Source organism: Dermacentor variabilis, unplaced genomic scaffold (assembly GCF_050947875.1).
Source record: "Dermacentor variabilis isolate Ectoservices unplaced genomic scaffold, ASM5094787v1 scaffold_13, whole genome shotgun sequence".
Lineage (NCBI taxonomy): Eukaryota > Metazoa > Arthropoda > Arachnida > Ixodida > Ixodidae > Dermacentor > Dermacentor variabilis.
In genome coordinates, this window is record NW_027460291.1 from 41,215,206 (window position 1) to 41,235,111 (window position 19,906).

The following is a 19,906-nucleotide window of genomic DNA, read 5'->3' on the forward strand; positions in this document are numbered from 1 at the left end:
GGGCTACAAAAACTCAGGTCTACGACGACGACAACAAGAATCGGCGAACAAGATGAGTGGTTCTGAGATTGCAAGAAGCGGGAATCGTCATGTATGTTTGAGGTGAACAAAGCTAGCTCCCCGAAGGCGAACTACATAGAAGTTTCTTTACGAGACAGTTCAATCATTGACTCTGTTGTCTCATAAAAATGCGAATGCTGCTTACTTTATCCCTCTCAACAATATGCATGGCGACGCAGATGACAAAAATTCAGTACAAAAATAAGCTTTAAAATGTGAGACTTCCAGTACAAAGGACACATAAGAACCGAAGGAGCCATGTAGAAGGCTTCATCAACATTTCGGCTGTAGCAAAAGTAAGAGACGGCATCTGCTCTTATTTGTGCTTTGCTTCACTAAAAATTTTAAGTGGCGCAGATGACGATTAAAGATGAAAAAAAACGAGAAGCCCGAACGCAAAATAAGTGCAACGCCGGCGGGACTCGAACCCGCAATCCTCGGTTTAGAATACCGATGCCTTGTCCATTGGGCTACGGCGGCTTTTTTTTTTTTTTTTTTTTTCTTTATTTCCAATGTGACAACACAAAATAGAGAAACCAACACAAAAATGTTAAATGCGCCAACCAGTAGCTTGTTGACGCGACATTGCTAAAAATGTTTTAATGACACTAGGTCATTAAGTTCAGGATACCATGTTGGCTGTTCGTCCTGGGACTGGTACACATCTCGGATATAGGCAATGCTTTCAATGAAGTTTTCTCTTACCGATCTTACAATAGGATCTGCATGTCTGACAGCCATTCTTGTTTTCCACATGCTATGCATGCTTAATACCATGAACATGTCATAGGGCACACCCCCGTCATTGTTAACCGCAAGAAAGTTAATTCCATATGGTGTGAGGGGCAAATCTTTTTTCAGCGTCCTCTGGAGGACATCCCAATGAAAAATTGAATCTAAACAGTCTAGGAATATATGTGTTACTGTTTCTGGCTTGTGGCATAAAATGCAATCAACTGACCCGGGAAGAAAAAAGCCCTTTTCCTGCAGCCAGGGTTTGACTGGGAGCGTGCCACTATGGAGTTGAAAAAAGAAAGTTTTCACAGACGACCGAACCGGCATTTTTTTAACTCTCTTTAAAACATCCTTACCCGGACCGACAGAAAAAATGGCTCGATATAAAGGTACTGGAAGCATCACGTCACGGAGATCTTTGTACAATTGTTTCTTTGATACTATAATGAGATAATCAAAAGAGAAACGTACTCGAAGAATCTTGAAGGCACTTACAACTTCGCGTAGATACCCGCACAAGCCGCTTCCAGTAACGCCACACGATGACACAATAAACTCGGGGAGAACATTCTGCAGTCTCACTTGAAGCACTGCTCGTAAAAATGGGTCATGCTGGTCCCGCAAGAAAATAAACCTTGAGACAATCTGCCTCAGAAAAAGATGAGCTAAGCCAAGCCCTCCTGCTTTCAGTGAGTGAAATAAGTTGAGACGACTTGTGCGTTCCCATGTTGAATTCCATACAAACGATGCAAGAATTCTATGGAATTTCTGCGCACTAGTTCGTGACATAGCGAGCACCTGCAACACATACCAAATTCGCGCAACAAGGAACGTATTGCAAATAGTTGACCTGGTAAATATGGATAAATTTTTCCCACCCCATTTCGTAGTTTCCTGGCGCATTCTCTCAGCTTCTTCTCTCCAGTATTCTGTAGGCTCATCATACCAGTTTAAAGGTGCTCCTAGGTATTTTGTAGGAGAGACTGTCCACTGTAAATTTTCAAAGACATTGGGCTTCTCATCCCAGCTGCCATGCCAAAAACCGGCGCACTTCTCCCAGTTAACAGCGCTTCCAGACATATTGCAATACGTTCGAGCTTGTTTAACAGTTTCACGGACACTTTCTTTATCCCCACAAAAGATGGCTACATCATCCGCATACGAGAGAATTTTGACTTCACTGCCCATTAAACGGAAACCGCGTATTTTCCCATTGTGTATAACTTTTAAGCAAAAAGGCTCCAAGTAAATTGCGAAGAGAAGTGACGAAGCTGGGCATCCTTGTTTTATGCTTCTACATAAGTTAATATTTCCAGAGAGTTGTTTATTCACTAATAAGTTAGTGCTACACCCTTCGTAAGAAAGTTTTAAGCCTTCTAATATAATGTTTCCAACATTCACGTGCTCTAGAATATTGGGCTACGGCGGCTCTCACGCTGAGACTGCAGCACTTAGTTGGCCAATCCTGGCCAGAGCGTCGCCGCCCCTCGGCGCAACCGCGTGAACGTGCTCGTGCCACTGCTGCCTCCTTCGTCGTCTTCTTCCGCAGCTGATTCCGATGCGGCTCGTCATGGCACCGTTCCCATACTGCCCCTCCCTCTGCGAAGGCGCTGACGGCGCTGGCCCACTGTCACTTGGTGAGGTGATTTCGGTCTCAAGTTCTTTGTCTCAGCATATCGCGAATCGAAAACTCGTATACTGCTGAGCTCAAATTTCGCATTAGAGAATATCGTAATCGTCGTACATAATTACAGCGAATCTGGTAAACTCTAATTCGTCTGCATTTTCTGTGTCCGCATCCGGCAGCAAAAATGTTGGCCGATCGCGGCGGCGGTGTAGGGCCGGGAGCAATGCTTCGTGCCCCCTTAAGGCAGAATCTTTAATTAGTCAGCTAAGTAAAACGAACCGTACATGCATAATTTGAAATCAAGCACACAACAAATCAAACAGCGAACGTTTCAATAAAGAACAAGTATACAAACATCATCCGAACCACTTAATTGAGTATAAGGCACTCCTGACAACAATACCAAGCACGTAGAGCCCCCCGCATACGTTTCCCGGTAAAGATTACTGTTTCGCAAGCTACCACGCAGACGGCAGTTTTCGACGTGTGGAGGGACGTCCCCAGCCTTTCGCATAAAAGAAGCAGCCTATCAACTGATTTCAATGTTGTTGCAGCACTATAGAAGGGGCCGGCGTGCCGTAAAAAAATCCTTACTCCCGTTACTACCATCCCTTAAAAAAAAGAGTTCTCTCTATAGAAATCAACACACTTCTTATAGACGACTCTGCCTTTCTATAGATTTGTTCTTCTATTAACACAAAGTCTAGAGTCTCTCTATAGACGACTCTGCCTTTCTATAGATTTGTTCTTCTGTTGATACATAGTCTAGAGTCTGTCTATAGACGCGAGTCGATAGGTTTCTATTTCTTTTTGCCTCCTCCCATCTTATTTATTTCTTCAGACAATTTATTCACAGATACTGGGATCTTTTACAAGATCTTAGCAGGGTGGGAAAATGCAAGTACATTCATACAAACATACTATTCAAGCAATGATGCCGATGCTTCAATTCAACATGCAAAAAGGACAGATTGCATGAAAAAAGGAACAAAGAAAAGATGTGCGATTGAGCCAAGAATGTTTGTGCGCCTGAAAACTGGATAAAGAATTTAGTGTAATGACTTCATCAGGACGTTTATTTCAATCAACTATTGTTCTTGTAAGATAAGAACATTTGAAGCAATTGCTATGCAGTGTTAATGGGTTTCCTGTTCGAGACTGTTTATGACGAGTAGCTTAACCAGTTAAGGGTGTTAAGATGTGCGAGGTATCAGTATAATAGTGGCCACTCATTAGCTGAAGAAAGAATTTTAATCGGGAAGCACGATTCGTTCTCTAATCGAAGAGAAGGCACAACGTTTAAGGAGAACTGTTATACAAATTGGACCATAAGAATTGTAGATAAATCGGAAAGCTTTCATTTGAATTCTTTCTAATTTTTCTATATTTATTTTTGTGTAGGGGTCCCGAATGATCATTGCATATTTTAAAGTAGGACGAACTATTGTATGATATGCTTTCAGCAGGGGAGATTGTGAGATATGTGTATGGCCGAGATATGTATAGTGAGATACCTCAGAAATATAAGTGTTCCGGGGAAAATAGTAAAAGAGAAGGGGCTTTTCCGTTCGTGTTATTATCACACAGACGGTCTTTTCATAGTTAACAGACATTTACCATTGATGGCATCTTCGAATTATTTTGCCAAAGTCGCTATTTAGCATGACTTGATCTTCCGGTAAGGCAATTTCATCGTATAGTGTGCAGTCACCCATGTAAACTTTAATTTTGCCAGATACATTACTGCCAATATCATTTATATAAAGCAAGAATAACAGAGGACCCAGCACGGATCCCTGGGGAACGCCAGAAGCGACAGGTAATAAGTTGGAGGAAGTGTCGTTTATCCTAACTTATGGGGAGCTGTTGGTTGGGCATGCTTGTATTCATTTTAGTAGCTTATTTTTGTGAGTAAAAAACTTAATTTGTAAGGTAATTAGCAGTGGGTTACATTGTCGAATGCTTTACTTAAATCCATGAACATAGTGTCGCTTTCTTTTGTACTATTTATTGTTTTGCAAAATCTTGAATATATTCTAGTAATTGAGTGTCTGTGGTAAAGCCCTGCAGAAATTCATGTTGAGCGTTCGTCAAGACGCAATGCTCATCAAAAAAAAACGATTACATGCTTATAGATTAGGTGTTCGAAAATATTGTATGTTGTCCAAGTCAGAGAAATTGGTAGATATTTTTTATGCAATTCTTGTTTCCTTATTTATGTAAGAGTTTTATTAGTGCTGTTTTCGAGTCATCCGGAAGCGTGCCATCCTGAAGCGATTTACTAAACAATATTTTCAGGGATATCGCTTGGCCAAGCGTTTTAAGAAGGCATTTGGCATACCACCTGAACAGGGGTTTTCTTTTTGGCAATTTTTAACAGCAAGTGACATATACCATGCTCAGAAATAACAATCAGGAATTGAAGGCCCATCCATGTAAAAACAAGGCAGACAACCTTCATCCTTTGTGAATAGAAAACTAAAATGATTGTTAAATGCAGCACATACAACCTGCTCATCGTGGACCTTATTACCGCCTATTATGGACATATCGGAAAGGGAAGAAGAATGAGTCATCGTCCTCCAGAAACTCCATGGAGACGTTTTCATAAAACTAGGAAGATGTCCATTAAAGCAATTCCGTTTGTCATTTATTATCACTTCTTTTAAATTATTTTACGCTTCCTCAATGACCCTTTCATTATTTGTTCAAGTTTTCAGGTTTGCGCAAGTTTGAATCCGCTTAAGCTTGGGTTGCTTGAGCAAGGCCTCGCGAGAGTTCCAGGGATTCCGACCTGCCACAATCTTCACAACCTTTAGAACAAACTGTGGCAGACAGTTGAATATAATGCCTTTAAATAAAAGCAACACATCGTACATGCTGGCAGTGTTTTATTTAATGTTATCCAGATGAAATGCTCGCGTATCAATTACAGACGCGTCATCTGCAGGCGAAAAATTCGGGTAACACTGAATCTTATCATTTTTACTGCGAGGGGAACATTCCAACGACAATACTACTGCTTGTTGAACTTAAATGCCGTCTGTGACCATACATGAGACGTCATCTTGTATATTTGCACCTACAATAAATGGACAGATAACTGCATAGGAATCTTTGTCGCTTCTAGTGAAATGCTTACCTACCTGTAATCCACCAAAAACTATAGCAATATCAATGATTTCACGACGAATATTTGTGGTGGAGCGTTACAGGAATGTGCTCCAGTCGACATTCGGCAGGTTACTATCACGGGTTAACATTGCTTTATCCATCTGCTTTTTTTAGTGAGGGTACATGTACCTAACCGACGAGTTAGGGGCCTGTATACGGCACCAAGAATGTATTTGACATTGTTAATACAAAAGTTGCAGAAAAAGCGTTTTACTTCCGAAGTGTCGGGCATTCTTAACATTTGAAGGGCATGTTTAAAAAGAATGGCTACGCCTCCTCCTTTGCGCAATATTTAGTCTTTGCCCAATATTCTGTAGTTTATCGGGACAAATTGGCTATCATACATATCATAATATAACCAGGTTTCAGTCAACACTGAAATATCGGGGTCCAGCGAGCGAAGGATAACTTCAAGCTGTTCGACTTTGTTGACAACGCTGCAGCAGTTAAGGATTAAGATGGTGAATGGCGATTGGCAACGGTTATCACATTCTTTGCTCCATCGTTTCAGCTTACAGCATTTGCGTTTTCCAGATAACACTGACAAACATTTCACCATCTATGCTGCATTTATAGAAAACTATTTTAACTTTGGAGCCTTCATCACATCCTTCTTGTGAGCATTGCCATAATTTTTTTCTTATCTCACGAACTTTGAAAGAAATGTCCTCTGTTATGTAAAGTGTTCTCCCAGCTTTCTTGTGCTCTTTCAGCATTGAACTTTTGTCGCGATAGTCCGAGAACCTTAAGAGCACGGGGCGTGCTTTTATTTTTCTTTCCTAGCCGTTGACATCTTTCCATATTATTGATAGTAAGTCCATGTGTTTCCTTGAAAACACCTTTTCTTGATCACATTCAAGAGACTGTCGTTTATTCCCCCGCCTTCTCAATTTGGGCCGTACACGATCTCATCGTTTCTTCTACCTCTGTTTACTATTTCATCTGCCTTACATACCAAAACGGAGACGTATATTCCAAATCGGTTGCTGCTTTCTTGAGATTAGTTACATCACTTTGCAATAACATTAAAGTACTCGGTTGAGTTTCGAAGATGAGCATGCGCTCTTTTAAATAAGCGATATCTGTTTCAAATGTACTCCGTTTAGACAGTACATAATTGATACAGGCACTTATGTTACTTTGGACAGATAAAAGCTGCGACAACCCCTACTCAATAACGGCACATGCCAGAAGATTCGTTTTGAAAGGTTACAAAGCCGTCACACCACTGCTTACAGTCTATAGTCTACTACGCAAATAACTCTCTTGGCAACAAAGCATCAGCAGGAATCGATTATCGGATCCGATACAGAACTAGTCGTTCACGTAATGTACCTGTGCAAGCAAGAAGAAGCGTTCGAGCAACATGCTGAAGCTGCTGCTGCTGCTGCATTGCCCACTGCCGCGGCGCTGGAACGACGGAGCTTTAATACTGTTGCCGCGCTAGGAGTTGCTTTAATAGTTGCCGGGCTAGGAGCATCCACGGGAGTGCGCAGAATCATCAGAGAAGGAAGAACGTGCGCAGGAAATTCACGCCCACCACACGCCTGGACCATAGGGCTGAACCATGAAGAATTGACGGTAATCACCACATGTTCGAGCGGTGCAGGGCACGCCATGCGCCTGTGACGAACGGCATGGCCAGCCGAGAAATCCAGAAGCTGTGCAAACAAGAAGAAGCGTTTAGGTAATATGTTCAAGCTGCTGCTGCTGCATTGCCCCCTCCACTGTAGAGGGTCTGTAGAAACAGTCGCTTAGGTGTTTGTTTCTTTTTGTCTACTTCGGCTCTATAGATATCCCATGGACGAATGTCGATACAGTCTATATTTTTGGCAATTCTGTGTTCGTAGACTGTAGGCTTAAGTCGATAAGCTTTCTTTTTCTTTTTACCTACTCCCGCTTTATGGATCGCATATAGCCAAAGTTCATAAGCAGTTTGTTCTATTTGTCCGCTTCTGCTCTATAGACTACTTATTGCAGTTTACAATAGGTAGTCAGGCACAGGAAGTGGTAAGGGAATACATCTACGTAGGACAGGTAGTGACTGCGGATCCGGATCATGAGACTGAAATAATCAGAAGAATAAGAATGGGCTGGGGTGCGTTTGGCAGGCATTCTCAGATCTTGAACACCAGGTTGCCATTATCCCTCAAGAGAAAAGTTTATAAGAGCTGTGTCTTACCAGTACTCACGTACGGGGCAGCAACCTGGATGCTTACGAAAAGGGTTCTACTTAAATTGAGGGCGACGCAACGAGCTATGGAAAGAAGAATGATAGGTTTAACGTTAAGGGATAAGAAAAGAGCAGATAGGGTGAGGGAACAAACGCGAGTTAATGATATCTTAGTTGAAATCAAGAAAAAGAAATGGGGGCATGGGCAGGACACGTAATGAGGAGGGAAGATAACCGATGGTCATGAAGAGTTACGGAATGGATCCCAAGGGAAGGGAATCGTAGCAGAGAGGGGCAGAAAGTTAGGTGGGCGGATAAAATGAAGTTTGCAGGGACAACATGGCCACAATTAGTACATGACCGGGGTAGTTGGAGAAGTATGGGACAGGCCTTTGCCCTGCAGTGGGCATAACTAGGATGATGATGATGATGATGCTCTATAGACTCCCTTAGGGCAAATGTTGAAGCAGTATTTAGTTATTGTTTCCAATGTTTCTATGTAGACTATCTCGAATATTTTTCACTCCTCCAAGCTTATAAATTGTCTATAGACGAACGTTGATAAGCTGTTTGTTCTATTTGTCCGGTACTGCTCTATAGACTCCCTATGTACAAATGTTGACACCGTCTTTATTGTTTCCATTATTTGTCTACAGACTGTCTGGAATATTTTTCACTTCTCCAAGCTTATAAATTGTCTATAGACGAACGTTCATAAGCTTTCCATTTCTGTCTACTCCCATTCTAAAGCCAGCCTAGCGAAAAAATTGTTGTCATCCTTTTTCCTTTTGTATGCCTCCGCCCCACTGATTACCTGAAGAAAAAATTCGATGCAGTTTCGGTTTTTCCTTATTGTTTCTTAGTCTATAGAGTGTCTATGGACAAGAGTCGATAAGGTGTATATTTTTTGTCCATCCCGAGTCTATACCTTGTTCGCGTGCACACACACACACGCACACAGACATATATATATATATATATATATATATATATATATATATATATATATATAAATATATATATATATATATATATATATATATATATATATATCTATATATATATATATATATATATATATATATATATATATATATCAATATAGCACAGAGAAATGAACTCGACGTACGTGAAAACACGGTACATCAGCCGAGCAGTTTGACACTAAGAAAGAACATGTTTTCACTTAGGTGCTGTTTATTCTCTTGTGCTGCACCAACGCAGCCAACGTGCTTTGTTCGCCGCCGCCGCCACACACCACATACATGGTGTGTCAGCGAAGACTTTCGAATATGTTTAAAAGCTGCCTGTTGCAGATATCACAATCCTAGTTCATGAGCTGGTCTACTCGAAGCGGCGGACAATACTTGCGCAAAAAATTGAGATTCAAGATCGACTAACGAATAAGAAATTACGTATTAAGTTTTTATGTATTTACATTATGGCACATATTGCAATTTGCAAATTCCAGCCGTGGAGCTCCTAAGGCTAGGCTAAATATCTGATTGCCCATATTGCAATTTACAAATGCAAACAGTAGATTTCGCAAGGCGGAACCACTTGGAACGAATTTTCAAGCTGACACAAGTTTCGATATATAAACTCCCGCACTTTACGTAGGACTACCATTTAATTGTTAACAAAACGTCATTACATGCACTCAAGCACAGGGGTAACTGGAACGCCAATGCATTTTTTCGCAAAGTTCGGGAATTTACATTTCGAAACTGGTGTCATCCTGAGAATGCGTTCCAAGTGGATCCGCCTTGCGAAATCCACTGCTTGAATTTGTAAATTGCAATATGGGCCATAAGATAGTTAGCTAAAAAGTTTAGTACCGGATTCTTGTTAATTAGTCGATTTTGTGTTTCAGATTTTAGTGCAAGTGGTATCCGCCCCTGCGAGTAGACCAGCTCGTCAACAAGAACAGACCTTTACAAAATAAAAAGAATTTCAAAGTATTCCATGAAACACACTGCATGTATATATATTGCCATGGGACTGCCGCTCGAGCACGTACATTGCGCCTATTCGCTAGCTTGTTTTACGCCCAGAAAAACACTTTTATGTAGCACATTTTGAGCCACAAAGAGCGGGAGTCTCTCGCATTGCTCTATAATTTTCTCCTTGTGACTTTTCAATTAAGACAAATGACCTAATTAGGGGAAAGCAAGAAATAAACTGAGTGCTTGAAACCGACGGCAAACATTACCTTTGTTCTCTCCAGCTACGTAGCGTCTGTATATTTTAATGTTCGGCTCAATTTAGGTGAAGCACCCTGCATACTGCTTTGCAATTCGAATTATTCTCCACGGTTTCCTATATCACCACCGATGAAGGCCATAGAGCGGCACGTCACCAAAGGTTTTACTCAACATGAGCGAACATCCCATATACCAACGGTGGTAAGGCGTGAGATGAACAAGAAGATAGCCGATAGTGTAAAAGTCCTATTGCTTTAGGTTTACATGCCGTCTATAGATTCACTACAGACAAAAGTCGTTCATCGGCGGCACAACCCGTGTACGCTGTAGACAAGCGCACATACCGGTGGATAATACGGAGATACGGTAGATATTAGCCACTGGAGTTGTATACTGGTGAGATTGCTTTTGAGCCTATGCGTAGATTTTAGCATACACATTGTGCATATCTCCGCATTTATTGATCATATGACATGAGCCACGTAGTCGCTCTCGGCAATCCCAAGACAGTCTTCACTGTTGTCAAAGCATGACCTTTGCGGCAGTAGAATAAAGAAAACAAAACGCCGATCCAATCCTTCTAACGCATGTTATGAACACCAATTGTAGCTACAAGCGAATTGGAAACAGGCATCAAGCTAACAGCACAGAGACTCCTAATGTTTGTAGCTGACAACACAGACTTTGTGAGTGTGCGATGAACCGATGTCGCACATGTCCTGTGCGCCTTGTGTGTCTTCCGATACTCAGATACTTTTCACGTTGCCCTCATATCTCTGCTGCGTCAGCAATATCGGGTGGTTTTTCGTAGACTGATATCCGGCTAAATAATGTCATCAGTTTCTCACTCATTTAATTAAGTGCCAAATCATCTGAACCCACCCAGTGCTTCGCAGGAGGTATTCCTGTGGGCCGAGCATAAGCGTACGCAATTACTGTATAGGTTTATTTGAGCTATGATTGGAACAGAAAACTTGCACCAACATGTGTGCAGGTATCCCACTTGGCAGTACGCTGGAAGATATGCCAGAAATGCATTGTATTACTCATCGTCGTTGGCAATGACGCAAGCCACTGACGGGCCTTGTAACGGCTTTGGGAAACACTGAACTCATCAAAGTATGCGTTTCATTTCCATACGATAGCCCACAGCGTTTGTAATACAACGCAGCAATGCCTTTCCTTTATCCATGAAAAATAAACAGAAAAAATGGAAAAGAAAAGCAACCCATTTCGCGCTCATGGCGCGCAGAGAGAGAGAGAGCCCCTGTAATGAAAAGGAAAAGGGCACTCGGACTTTTCGGAAAATGGCACTCGCACCCTCGTCGCCCTGGGTGGCAGCTTGCGGGATTTTAGTGGCAAGCAACGGCGGCGCGCCATGTTTCCACGTCATTTTCAATTCTCAACGGCAGCGCCAGGCACGTAACGCTTGTTTCTGCGGTGTGCGGTGTCTCCCCCTACCTTGGTGTCTGTCACACGTCAACTACACGACAACTACACTGAACGTTAAGTTTTAGCAACGATGTTTTCCGTCAATAGCTCATGATTAGGTGAGCGCGTTTCGTAGAGCGAACCGGCTGCATGTAGTGTAGGCGACTCGGGCATAGTCTAGATTTGTCGTTTACATGATTTGATAACGCGCTCCCTTTATCGCTTCCACTATAGGGAATGTTTTACGGGAAGCGATCAATCAGGACTGTTGATTTTAGCGTCATAGTTGATGTAGGTAACAATGAAAATGCACCATGATTTACGTTGATACTGAGCAGCCATAAAGAGGACTATTGGTGTTGAGCAGCCAGTGTGGGTAATCACCGTCTAGTATTGCGACTAGTCCACCGCCGGTGAATATTTTGTTTGAAGAGTTGCTTAAACACGCCAAAATGCCGGGGAAAAAAATGTCACAAAACTACAAAAGGCTAACAAAAAAGCATTTACGAACAGCGCATTCGTCTGCAGCCTAATTATATAGTGAGGTGAATTTCAGGGCTTTTTCTTTGCAAATAACTTCCACAGCGCATTTCCGACAGGCCTCATCTCGTTTCTTTTCGGGGTGCACATCGAACATGTATTCAGAAAAAAATGAGAATGAAAAAAAGCTATGCCTGCGCTGTGTTTCGCAACTCTCTTTTCGCTTTCAGAGGAATGTTTCAGAAAAGTAGCGATGTTCAAATTATTATTTCCCTAGTTTTTATACACCCAAATTAAACACGCAATTCATCGCCAATCTTCAGCTTTGGATATGGGCTACAAAAACGCAGGTCTACGACGACGACAACAAGAATCGGCGAACAAGATGAGTGGTTCTGAGATTGCAAGAAGCGGGAATCGTCATGTATGTTTGAGGTGAACAAAGCTAGCTCCCCGAAGGCGAACTACATAGAAGTTTCTTTACGAGACAGTTCAATCATTGACACTGTTGTCTCATAAAAATGCGAATGCTGCTTACTTTATCCCTCTCAACAATATGCATGGCGACGCAGATGACAAAAATTCAGTACAAAAATAAGCTTTAATATGTGAGACTTCCAGTACAAAGGACACATAAGAACCGAAGGAGCCATGTAGAAGGCTTCATCAACATTTCGGCTGTAGCAAAAGTGAGAGACGGCATCTGCTCTTATTTGTGCTTTGCTTCACTAAAAATTTTAAGTGGCGCAGATGACGATTAAAGATGAAAAAAAACGAGAAGCCCGAACGCAAAATAAGTGCAACGCCGGCGGGACTCGAACCCGCAATCCTCGGTTTAGAATACCGATGCCTTGTCCATTGGGCTACGGCGGCTCTCACGCTGAGCCTGCAGCACTTAGTTGGCCAATCCTGGCCAGAGCGTCGCCGCCCCTCGGCGCAACCGCGTGAACGTGCTCGTGCCACTGCTGCCTCCTTCGTCGTCTTCTTCCGCAGCTGATTCCGATGCGGCTCGTCATGGCACCGTTCCCATACTGCCCCTCCCTCTGCGAAGGCGCTGACGGCGCTGGCCCACTGTCACTTGGTGAGGTGATTTCGGTCTCAAGTTCTTTGTCTCAGCATATCGCGAATCGAAAACTCGTATACTGCTGAGCTCAAATTTCGCATTAGAGAATATCGTAATCGTCGTACATAATTACAGCGAATCTGGTAAACTGTAATTCGTCTGCATTTTCTGTGTCCGCATCCGGCAGCAAAAATGTTGGCCGATCGCGGCGGCGGTGTAGGGCCGGGAGCAATGCTTCGTGCCCCCTTAAGGCAGAATCTTTAATTAGTCAGCTAAGTAAAACGAACCGTACATGCATAATTTGAAATCAAGCACACAACAAATCAAACAGCGAACGTTTCAATAAAGAACAAGTATACAAACATCATCCGAACCACTTAATTGAGTATAAGGCACTCCTGACAACAATACCAAGCACGTAGAGCCCCCCGCATACGTTTCCCGGTAAAGATTACTGTTTCGCAAGCTGCCACGCAGACGGCAGCTTTCGACGTGTGGAGGGACGTCCCCAGCCTTTCGCATAAAAGAAGCAGCCTATCAACTGATTTCAATGTTGTTGCAGCACTATAGAAGGGGCCGGCGTGCCGTAAAAAAATCCTTACTCCCGTTACTACCATCCCTTAAAAAAAAGAGTTCTCTCTATAGAAATCAACACACTTCTTATAGACGACTCTGCCTTTCTATAGATTTGTACTTCTATTAACACAAAGTCTAGAGTCTCTCTATAGACGACTCTGCCTTTCTATAGATTTGTTCTTCTGTTGATACATAGTCTAGAGTCTGTCTATAGACGCGAGTCGATAGGTTTCTATTTCTTTTTGCCTCCTCCCATCTTATTTATTTCTTCAGACAATTTATTCACAGATACTGGGATCTTTTACAAGATCTTAGCAGGGTGGGAAAATGCAAGTACATTCATACAAACATACTATTCAAGCAATGATGCCGATGCTTCAATTCAACATGCAAAAAGGACAGATTGCATGAAAAAAGGAACAAAGAAAAGATGTGCGATTGAGCCAAGAATGTTTGTGCGCCTGAAAACTGGATAAAGAATTTAGTGTAATGACTTCATCAGGACGTTTATTTCAATCAACTATTGTTCTTGTAAGATAAGAACATTTGAAGCAATTGCTATGCAGTGTTAATGGGTTTCCTGTTGGAGACTGTTTATGACGAGTAGCTTAACCAGTTAAGGGTGTTAAGATGTGCGAGGTATCAGTATAATAGTGGCCACTCATTAGCTGAAGAAAGAATTTTAATCGGGAAGCACGATTCGTTCTCTAATCGAAGAGAAGGCACAACGTTTAAGGAGAACTGTTATACAAATTGGACCATAAGAATTGTAGATAAATCGGAAAGCTTTCATTTGAATTCTTTCTAATTTTTCTATATTTATTTTTGTGTAGGGGTCCCGAATGATCATTGCATATTTTAAAGTAGGACGAACTATTGTATGATATGCTTTCAGCAGGGGAGATTGTGAGATATGTGTATGGCCGAGATATGTATAGTGAGATACCTCAGAAATATAAGTGTTCCGGGGAAAATAGTAAAAGAGAAGGGGCTTTTCCGTTCGTGTTATTATCACACAGACGGTCTTTTCATAGTTAACAGACATTTACCATTGATGGCATCTTCGAATTATTTTGCCAAAGTCGCTATTTAGCATGACTTGATCTTCCGGTAAGGCAATTTCATCGTATAGTGTGCAGTCACCCATGTAAACTTTAATTTTGCCAGATACATTACTGCCAATATCATTTATATAAAGCAAGAATAACAGAGGACCCAGCACGGATCCCTGGGGAACGCCACAAGCGACAGGTAATAAGTTGGAGGAAGTGTCGTTTATCCTAACTTATGGGGAGCTGTTGGTTGGGCATGCTTGTATTCATTTTAGTAGCTTATTTTTGTGAGTAAAAAACTTAATTTGTAAGGTAATTAGCAGTGGGTTACATTGTCGAATGCTTTACTTAAATCCATGAACATAGCGTCGCTTTCTTTTGTACTATTTATTGTTTTGCAAAATCTTGAATATATTCTAGTAATTGAGTGTCTGTGGTAAAGCCCTGCAGAAATTCATGTTGAGCGTTCGTCAAGACGCAATGCTCATCAAAAAAAAAAAAACGATTACATGCTTATAGATTAGGTGTTCGAAAATATTGTATGTTGTCCAAGTCAGAGAAATTGGTCGATATTTTTTATGCAATTCTTGTTTCCTTATTTATGTAAGAGTTTTATTAGTGCTGTTTTCGAGTCATCCGGAAGCGTGCCATCCTGAAGCGATTTACTAAACAATATTTTCAAGGATATCGCTTGGCCAAGCGTTTTAAGAAGGCATTTGGCATACCACCTGAACAGGGGTTTTCTTTTTGGCAATTTTTAACAGCAAGTGACATATACCATGCTCAGAAATAACAATCAGGAATTGAAGGCCCATCCATGTAAAAACAAGGCAGACAACCTTCATCCTTTGTGAATAGAAAACTAAAATGATTGTTAAATGCAGCACATACAACCTGCTCATCGTGGACCTTATTACCGCCTATTATGGACATATCGGAAAGGGAAGAAGAATGAGTCATCGTCCTCCAGAAACTCCATGGAGACGTTTTCATAAAACTAGGAAGATGTCCATTAAAGCAATTCCGTTTGTCATTTATTATCACTTCTTTTAAATTATTTGACGCTTCCTCAATGACCCTTTCATTATTTGTTCAAGTTTTCAGGTTTGCGCAAGTTTGAATCCGCTTAAGCTTGGGTTGCTTGAGCAAGGCCTCGCGAGAGTTCCAGGGATTCCGACCTGCCACAATCTTCACAACCTTTAGAACAAACTGTGGCAGACAGTTGAATATAATGCCTTTAAATAAAAGCAACACATCGTACATGCTGGCAGTGTTTTATTTAATGTTATCCAGATGAAATGCTCGCGTATCAATTACAGACGCGTCATCTGCAGGCGAAAAATTCGGGTAACACTGAATCTTATCATTTTTACTGCGAGGGGAACATTCCAACGACAATACTACTGCTTGTTGAACTTAAATGCCGTCTGTGACCATACATGAGACGTCATCTTGTATATTTGCACCTGCAATAAATGGGCAGATAACTGCATAGGAATCTTTGTCGCTTCTAGTGAAATGCTTACCTACCTGTAATGCACCAAAAACTATAGCAATATCAATGATTTCACGACGAATATTTGTGGTGGAGCGTTACAGGAATGTGCTCCAGTCGACATTCGGCAGGTTACTATCACGGGTTAACATTGCTTTATCCATCTGCTTTTTTTAGTGAGGGTACATGTACCTAACCGACGAGTTAGGGGCCTGTATACGGCACCAAGAATGTATTTGACATTGTTAATACAAAAGTTGCAGAAAAAGCGTTTTACTCCCGAAGTGTCGGGCATTCTTAACATTTGAAGGGCATGTTTAAAAAGAATGGCTACGCCTCCTCCTTTGCGCAATATTTAGTCTTTGCCCAATATTCTGTAGTTTATCGGGACAAATTGTCTATCATACATATCATAATATAACTAGGTTTAAGTCTACACTGAAATATCGGGGTCCAGCGAGCGAAGGATAACTTCAAGCTGTTCGACTTTGTTGACAACGCTGCAGCAGTTAAGGATTAAGATGGTGAATGGCGATTGGCAACGGTTATCACATTCTTTGCTCCATCGTTTCAGCTTACAGCATTTGCGTTTTCCAGATAACACTGACAAACATTTCACCATCTATGCTGCATTTATAGAAAACTATTTTAACTTTGGAGCCTTCATCACATCCTTCTTGTGAGCATTGCCATAATTTTTTTCTTATCTCACGAACTTTGAAAGAAATGTCCTCTGTTATGTAAAGTGTTCTCCCAGCTTTCTTGTGCTCTTTCAGCATTGAACTTTTGTCGCGATAGTCCGAGAACCTTAAGAGCACGGGGCGTGCTTTTATTTTTCTTTCCTAGCCGTTGACATCTTTCCATATTATTGATAGTAAGTCCCTGTGTTTCCTTGAAAACACCTTTTCTTGATCACATTCAAGAGACTGTCGTTTATTCCCCCGCCTTCTCAATTTGGGCCGTACACGATCTCATCGTTTCTTCTACCTCTGTTTACTATTTCATCTGCCTTACATACCAAAAAGGAGACGTATATTCCAAATCGGTTGCTGCTTTCTTGAGATTAGTTACATCACTTTGCAATAACATTAAAGTACTCGGTTGAGTTTCGAAGATGAGCATGCGCTCTTTTAAATAGGCGATATCTGTTTCAAATGTACTCCGTTTAGACAGTACATAATTGATACAGGCACTTATGTTACTTTGGACAGATAAAAGCTGCGACAACCCCTACTCAATAACGGCACATGCCAGAAGATTCGTTTTGAAAGGTTACAAAGCCGTCACACCACTGCTTAGTCTATAGTCTACTACGCAAATAACTCTCTTGGCAACAAAGCATCAGCAGGAATCGATTATCGGATCGGATACAGAACTAGTCGTTCACGTAATGTACCTGTGCAAGCAAGAAGAAGCGTTCGAGCAACATCCTGAAGCTGCTGCTGCTGCTGCATTGCCCACTGCCGCGGCGCTGGAACGACGGAGCTTTAATACTGTTGCCGCGCTAGGAGTTGCTTTAATAGTGGCCGGGCTAGGAGCATCCACGGGAGTGCGCAGAATCATCAGAGAAGGAAGAACGTGCGCAGGAAATTCACGCCCACCACACGCCTGGACCATAGGGCTGAACCATGAAGAATTGACGGTAATCACCACATGTTCGAGCGGTGCAGGGCACGCCATGCGCCTGTGACGAACGGCATAGCCAGCCGAGAAATCCAGAAGCTGTGCAAACAAGAAGAAGCGTTTAGGTAATATGTTCAAGCTGCTGCTGCTGCATTGCCCCCTCCACTGTAGAGGGTCTTTAGAAACAGTCGCTTAGGTGTTTGTTTCTTTTTGTCTACTTCGGCTCTATAGATATCCCATGGACGAATGTCGATACAGTCTATATTTTTGGCAATTCTGTGTTCGTAGACTGTAGGCTTAAGTCGATAAGCTTTCTTTTTCTTTTTACCTACTCCCGCTTTATGGATCGCATATAGCCAAAGTTCATAAGCAGTTTGTTCTATTTGTCCGCTTCTGCTCTATAGACTACTTATTGCAGTTTACAATAGGTAGTCAGGCACAGGAAGTGGTAAGGGAATACATCTACGTAGGACAGGTAGTGACTGCGGATCCGGATCATGAGACTGAAATAATCAGAAGAATAAGAATGGGCTGGGGTGCGTTTGGCAGGCATTCTCAGATCTTGAACACCAGGTTGCCATTATCCCTCAAGAGAAAAGTTTATAAGAGCTGTGTCTTACCAGTACTCACGTACGGGGCAGCAACCTGGATGCTTACGAAAAGGGTTCTACTTAAATTGAGGGCGACGCAACGAGCTATGGAAAGAAGAATGATAGGTTTAACGTTAAGGGATAAGAAAAGAGCAGATAGGGTGAGGGAACAAACGCGAGTTAATGATATCTTAGTTGAAATCAAGAAAAAGAAATGGGGGCATGGGCAGGACACGTAATGAGGAGGGAAGATAACCGATGGTCATGAAGAGTTACGTAATGGATCCCAAGGGAAGGGAATCGTAGCAGAGAGGGGCAGAAAGTTAGGTGGGCGGATAAAATGAAGTTTGCAGGGACAACATGGCCACAATTAGTACATGACCGGGGTAGTTGGAGAAGTATGGGAGAGGCCTTTGCCCTGCAGTGGGCATAACTAGGATGATGATGATGATGATGATGATTCTCTATAGACTCCCTTAGGGCAAATGTTGAAGCAGTATTTAGTTATTGTTTCCAATGTTTCTATGTAGACTGTCTCGAATATTTTTCACTCCTCCAAGCTTATAAATTGTCTATAGACGAACGTTGATAAGCTGTTTGTTCTATTTGTCCGGTACTGCTCTATAGACTCCCTATGTACAAATGTTGACACCGTCTTTATTGTTTCCATTATTTGTCTACAGACTGTCTGGAATATTTTTCACTTCTCCAAGCTTATAAATTGTCTATAGACGAACGTTCATAAGCTTTCCATTTCTGTCTACTCCCATTCTAAAGCCAGCCTAGCGAAAAAATTGTTGTCATCCTTTTTCCTTTTGTATGCCTCCGCCCCACTGATTACCTGAAGAAAAAATTCGATGCAGTTTCGGTTTTTCCTTATTGTTTCTTAGTCTATAGAGTGTCTATGGACAAGAGTCGATAAGGTGTATATTTTTTGTCCATCCCGAGTCTATACCTTGTTCGCGTGCACACACACACACGCACACAGACATATATATATATATATATATATATATATATATATATATATATATATATATATATATATATATATATATCAATATAGCACAGAGAAATGAACTCGACGTACGTGAAAACACGGTACATCAGCCGAGCAGTTTGACACTAAGAAAGAACATGTTTTCACTTAGGTGCTGTTTATTCTCTTGTGCTGCACCAACGCAGCCAACGTGCTTTGTTCGCCGCCGCCGCCACACACCACATACATGGTGTGTCAGCGAAGACTTTCGAATATGTTTAAAAGCTGCCTGTTGCAGATATCACAATCCTAGTTCATGAGCTGGTCTACTCGAAGCGGCGGACAATACTTGCGTAAAAAATTGAGATTCAAGATCGACTAACGAATAAGAAATTACGTATTAAGTTTTTATGTATTTACATTATGGCACATATTGCAATTTGCAAATTCCAGCCGTGGAGCTCCTAAGGCTAGGCTAAATATCTGATTGCCCATATTGCAATTTACAAATGCAAACAGTAGATTTCGCAAGGCGGAACCACTTGGAACGAATTTTCAAGCTGACACAAGTTTCGATATATAAACTCCCGCACTTTACGTAGGACTACCATTTAATTGTTAACAAAACGTCATTACATGCACTC

The 19,906-nt window shown here is 41.7% G+C and overlaps 2 non-coding genes across 2 annotated transcripts; both read right to left on the reverse strand.

Annotated features, from left to right (window-relative positions):
* Positions 1-465: 465 nt before the first annotated feature.
* TRNAR-UCU (transfer RNA arginine (anticodon UCU)) lies at positions 466-540 on the reverse strand. Its single transcript has one exon. It is a non-coding gene; the product is annotated as a tRNA-Arg (tRNA).
* Positions 541-12,682: 12,142 nt separating this feature from the next.
* On the reverse strand, positions 12,683-12,757 carry TRNAR-UCU (transfer RNA arginine (anticodon UCU)). Its single transcript has one exon. It is a non-coding gene; the product is annotated as a tRNA-Arg (tRNA).
* Positions 12,758-19,906: the final 7,149 nt, after the last annotated feature.